This window comes from Pseudophryne corroboree (genome assembly GCF_028390025.1).
Source record: "Pseudophryne corroboree isolate aPseCor3 chromosome 3 unlocalized genomic scaffold, aPseCor3.hap2 SUPER_3_unloc_39, whole genome shotgun sequence".
NCBI lineage: Eukaryota > Metazoa > Chordata > Amphibia > Anura > Myobatrachidae > Pseudophryne > Pseudophryne corroboree.
In genome coordinates, this window is record NW_026967529.1 from 153,890 (window position 1) to 159,977 (window position 6,088).

Below are 6,088 nucleotides of genomic sequence, written 5' to 3' on the forward strand. Positions count from 1 at the left end.
AAGATTATAAGAAGAACAAGGGATCAGGCGATACTCATTGTTCCGGATTGGCCAAGAAGGGCCTGGTATCCAGAGCTTCAGAAGTTGCTCATAGAAGATCCCTGGCCTCTTCCTGTTCATGAGGACCTGTTGCAACAGGGGACGTGCGTGTATCAAGACTTACCACAGCTGCGTTTGACGGCGTGGTAGTTGAACGCCAAATCCTAGCCCGAAAGGGTATTCCCAGTGAAGTCATTCCCACACTTCTTCAGGCTAGAAAAGAAGTAACGGCAAAGCATTACCAGCATATTTGAAGAAAATATGTGTTTTGGTGTGAATCCAAGAAGGCTCCTACGGAGGCATTTCAGCTGGGGCGGTTGCTCCATTTTTTGCAAGCAGGTGTGGATGAGGGCCTAAAGTTAGGCTCCATTAAAGTACAAATTTTGGCCTTATCTATTTTCTTTCAGAAGGAGTTGGCCTCCCTTCCAGAAGTTCAGACCTTTGTGAAAGGCGTACTGCACATACAACCTCCCAGTGGCACCATGGGATCTTAACATGGTGTTGCAATTCCTGCAATCTCATTGGTTTGAACCTTTGCGTAAGGTTGAGTTAAAATTCCTTACTTGGAAAGTAGCCATGCTGTTGCCCTTGGCATCTGCAAGGCGGGTATCTGAATTGGCTGCTTTGTCGCACAAAAGTCCCTATTTAATCTTCCATGCTGATAGGGCGGAGTTGAGAACTCGTCAGCAATTTTTGCCAAAGGTGGTTTCTTCGTTTCACGTGAACCAGCCTGTTGTAGTTCCAGTGGCTACTGATGCCTTGGTCAGAGCTGTGCAAATCTATGTCGCCAGAACGGCTCAAGTTAGGAAAACAGAGGCTCTGTTTGTCCTGTATGCTCCCAACAAGATTGGGGCTCCTGTTTCCAAGCAGACTATTGCACGCTGGATCTGTAATATGATTCAGCAGTCTCATTCTACGGCAGGATTGGCGTTACCGAAGTCGGTGAAGGCCTATTCTACCAGGAAGGTGGGCTCATCCTGGGCGGCTGCCCGAGGGGTCTCGGCATTACAGCTGAGCTGCTACTTGGTCAGGATCAAACACCTTTGCGAAGTTCTACAAGTTTGATACCCTGGCTGGGGAGGACCTCTTGTTTGGTCAATCTGTGCTGCAGAGTCATCCGCACTCTCCCGCCCGTTCTAGAGCTTTGGTATAAACCTGTTATGCACACCAGTGCCTGCAGGAATGTACTGATGTCTGAACGGATAGGGATGCAAAACAAATGAACTCACAGACAGACTGGGTATATGACATTACGTACACAGAAGGTGATAGGGTAACAAAATAAACACAAAGTGAACAGAGAAGCCCAGAGGCTAAGAAACTGGGTGTCTCCCTAGTATTAGGAATGCTCAGATGGGAAAAGCAAGATGTTGTGTTTTAATACGTAGAGAACCCGAAATGCTGTTGCTAAGGGCAACAGCAAAACCCTAAAGGGTTACCAACGGGTGTGGCAGTAAACTCCTTGGTCAGAGATGGAATTATAGACACAAGGAGAGTCTCCACAATCCTAATCCTCACTTGCAGTGCACAGGTTCAGCTTACTGCCACTAAACTGACACCTGAACTCCTTGCACAGTGAGAATGGATTTAGGCAGGCAAATCTGAGAATACAGCCGCAAACTTGCTAAGTTCACAGAGTAGCAAAAGAACCCCAGCAAGTTAAACGACTGACTCCAGTCTTACTGCTAGGTCCTGATTGGCAGAGTGTAGTACCAAATCCCCAGGCCTATTTGCAGTAAGCAACAACAAATACAAAGCTACACAGTACTGGCTAACTTTCAGGAACTAACTAACCAACAAAGATTCAGCAGCATCTGCTTAACCTGAGAAGAGGGTTTATAAAGCAGGTGCTGTCCACGCCCCACTCAGACCTTACAGACTGTGAGCACAAAAACCAGCACCGGATCCCCTGCCGTGCACAGAGCCTGTAACCACTGCACAGCAAAAGACCCGAACCGGAGTATCAGCTGCGCTCAGGTTACTCCGCTAGCACTTGTCTCCCGGTTGCCATGACGACGTGGCAGCACAGAGCAGGAGACCCTAACAAAACCCCATGGTTCTTGAAGCATCCCCAGCATCCTCTAGGACGTATGAGAAAATAGGATTTTAATACCTACCGGTAAATCCTTTTCTCTTAGTCTATAGAGGATGCTGGGCGCCCGTCCTAGTGCAGACGGTATCTGCAGCTATTGGTTGTAGTTACGCATATGTTGTGCCGAGTTCAGTCAGTCTGTGACTGTTGTTAATCATGCCGTTGCATGCGTTGTTGTTGAATGCCATGTTGTACGGCGTGTTGGTGGTGTGAGCTGGTATGGGTCTGGGACTCAGGGTCGACAGCACAAAGGTCGACACACTTTAGGTCGACACCAATTGGTCGACACACATTAGGTCAACAGGGTCAAAAGGTCGACATGGTCAAAAGGTCGACAGGAACAAGGTCGACATGGAAAAAGGTCGACATGAGTTTTTTATGTTTTTTTGGTGTCGTTTTCTTCGTAGAGTGACCGGGAACCCGAATTAGTGCACCGCGTCCCCTCGCATGGCTCGCTTCGCTCGCCATGCTTCGGGCATGGTGCCTTCGCTCCGCTACCGCTTCGCTCGGCACACTTTACCGTTCCAATCGTAGTCCACGTGGATCGTTAAGTATGAAAAGGTTCAAAAAAAGAAAAAAAATCATGAAAAACTCATGTCGACCTTGTTCATGTCGACCTTTTGACCCTGTCGACCTAATGTGTGTCGACCAATTGGTGTCGACCTAAAGTGTGTCGACCTTTGTGCTGTCGACCTGGAGTCCGGATACCAGCTGGTATGTATCTCACCTTAGTTTAAAATGTTAAATAAATCCTTTTCCTCGAAATGTCCGTCTCCCTGGGCACTGTTCCTATAACTGGAGTCTGGAGGAGGGGCATAGAGGGAGAAGGTAGTTCACACCCATTCAAAGTCTTATAGTGTGTCCATGTCTCCTGCGGATCCCGTCTATACCCCATGGTTCTTGAAGCATCCCCAGCATCCTCTATGGACTAAGAGAAAAGGATTTACCGGTAGGTATTAAAATCCTATTTACGTTGCTGCAGGCGTAGCACAAAGGCCGGTCATTGCAGGTTGCTGGATGACACATGCAAATGTGGAATCTCTTCCCTTCACAGGTGAATGGCTCTTTGGAGGTGACCTGGACACCTGGATTTCGAAGGCTACGGCCGGAAAATCCACATTTCTCCCTTCGGGTGCCCCTCCTGCTAGACGTTCCTAAACGGGACCATCTACTCAGTCCTTTCGGTCCTCCAGATTTCGATCCAGAGCCAGAGGAGCCTCCAATGCAGCGCGAGGCTCCAGGGCAATACCTATAAAACCAGCAGTTGCTGGGTCTCAGAACCAGAAAACCAGTTCTGCTCCCGCAAACACTTCAGCATGACGGTGCACACCCACCCCGGGGGGATCTCGTGGTGGGAGCTCGGTTACGTCACTTAAGCCACATCTGTGACGGTTCTTGCCAAGATGCTTGGGTAAGGGACCTTATCTCTCAGGCCTACAAGCTGGAGTTTGACGTTTCTCCTCCCCAACGATTTTTCAAATCAGGCTTACCAGTTTTGGAAAGTATGCGTTGTACTCTACTACTGGCCATAGAGAAGTTGGTACAGTCCCGGGTCATTGTCCCAGTACCACTGTTGCAACAAGGACAGGGTTACTACAGTCTGTAGTACCGAAAACAGATGGGTCTGTGAGATCCCTTCTGAATCTGAAGTCCTTGAATCCTTACCTGAAGGTTTTCAGATTCAAGACTGAATCTCTGAGGGCAGTGATCGCAGGCCTGGAACCACAGGAGTTCCTAGTATCCCTGGATATCAAGGATGCTTATCTACATGTCCCAATTTGGCCATGTCATCAGGCCTTTCTGAGGTTTGCCCTGCTGAACGATCATTACCAATTTCAGGCATTACCCTTTGGCCTGTCTACAGCTCCAAGGGTGTTCACGAAGGTGATGGTGGAAATGATGTTTCAGCTCAGGGTCCAGGGGGTCAATGTGATCCCATACCTGGACGATCTCCTGATAAAAGCAAGATCAAGGGAGCTTCTATTACTCCACATAGATCGCACTATCCAACGCCTGTCTCACCACGGGTGGATCCTTAATCTACAGAAGTCCCACCTGGAACCGTCTCCGCGGCTCCTGTTTCTGGGCATGCTACTGGATACTGTAGCATAGAAAGTATTCCTCCCAGTTGACAAGGCGAGAGCACTCCAAGAAATGGTATGCATGGTCTTCAGACCTGCTCGAGTGTCCGTTGATCTTTGCATAAAATTGTTGGGAAAGATGGTGGCCTCCTACGAGGCGATACAGTACGGAAGGTTCCATGCAAGACCCTTCCAATTGGACATCCTGAATAAATGGTCCGGTTCCCATCTTCAGGTGCACCGGATGATTCGGCTGTCACCCCATGCCAGGATTTCACTCCTGTGGTGGACACAGTCTTCCAACCTCTTGGAAAGCTGGAACTTTGGGATTCAGGACTGGATCCTCCTCACAACAGATGCAAGTCTATGAGGATGGGGAGCTGTCACCCAAGGGGCACAGTTCCAGGGCAGGTGGTCTGCCCAGGAGGCCCTGCTTCCAATCAACATTCTGGAACTTCAGGCTATCCAGAACGTCTCTGCTTCAGGCGTCTCCTCTACTAAGGCCACAGGCAATCCAGGTGCAGTCGGACAACGCTTTGGCAGTGGCGTACATCAATCGACAAGGAGGGACAAAAAGCAGGGCCTGCATGCGAGAAGTGTCAAGAATACTCCTCTGGGCAGAAAAACATGCAAGAGCGCTGTCCGCAATCTTCATTCCGGGAGTGGAGAACTGGGAGGCGGACCTCCTAAGCCGCCACGACCTCCACCTGAGGGAGTGGGGACTACACCCTCAGGTGTTCCAACTGAACATCCACAGGTGGGGTTGCCCACAGATCGACTTGATGGCCTCTCATCTCAACAAGAAGCTTCGCTGCTATTGCTCACGGACTAGGGACCCTCAGGCGAATGCAGTGTATGCGCTGACTTCGCTTTGGCCTTACCAGCTGGTCTACCTGTTTCCTCAAGCGGATCAGACAACAAAAAGTGGAAGCAATCTTGATTGCCCTGGATTGGCCCTGAAGAGCATGGAACACGGCTCTTCTGGACATGTCTGTACAGGACCCTTGGCCTCTACCACTAAGAAGGGATCTTCTTCAACAAGGACCGTTCGTCTACCCGGACTTACGGCAGCTTAGTTTGATGGCATGGAAGTTGAGCGGAACATCCTAGCTCACAAAGGGCTTTCCAAAAAGGTAATTGCCACTATGGTACAAGCCAGAAAACCTGTGATGTCAAAACACTATCATATCTTGCGGAGATATGTCTCTTGGTGCGAAGAACGCACATATCCCTCTTCGGAATTCCACTTAGGAAGGTTCCTGTGTTTCCTGCAGGCTGGAGTGGATAAGGGCTTATGTCTGGGATCCATTAAAGTCCAGATTTCAGTTCTTTCCATCTCCATCAAGAAAAAGTTGTCTCTCTTGCCAAAAATTCAGACCTTCTTGCAAGGGCTGCTTCATATACAACCTCCCTTTGTGCCCCCTATGGCACCTTGGGATCTAGATGTTATGTTACGTTTTCTACAGTCCTCCTGGTTTGAACCTCTGGTGATGGTAGAAGACAAGTACCTCACGTGGAAGACGGTGATGTTACTGGCCCTGGCTTCTGCTAGGTGTGTCTCAGAATTGGGGGCCTTATCCTGTAAACTGATTACCTCCTCCCAGTCCTACCTATTTTGCACGTGCTCTCCCCATCTCACTCTCCACCTCTCTACAAAACTTCAAATGGGCTCTCAAGGCCCACTTCTTCACAAACCCCAGCCAATTGTCCTCCTAACCCTCTTATCCGCACTCAGTCTTCCGCTTCTATGTCACCCTGGTCTGTTAGCCCTATCTGCAGTAATAATACAGGGACATGACTGGGGACTTGAGGGGATCTGGGAGCGTCACAGTGACATCACTTATATCTATAGTAATAATACAGGGACATGACTGGG

At 49.2% G+C, this 6,088-nt stretch overlaps 1 protein-coding gene across 1 annotated transcript in view; it reads right to left on the reverse strand.

The window, feature by feature from the left end:
* Nucleotides 1-6,088, reverse strand: part of LOC134984157 (zinc finger protein 850-like) — a 184,747-nt gene that overhangs the window by 82,549 nt on the left and 96,110 nt on the right. The window lies entirely within an intron of this gene.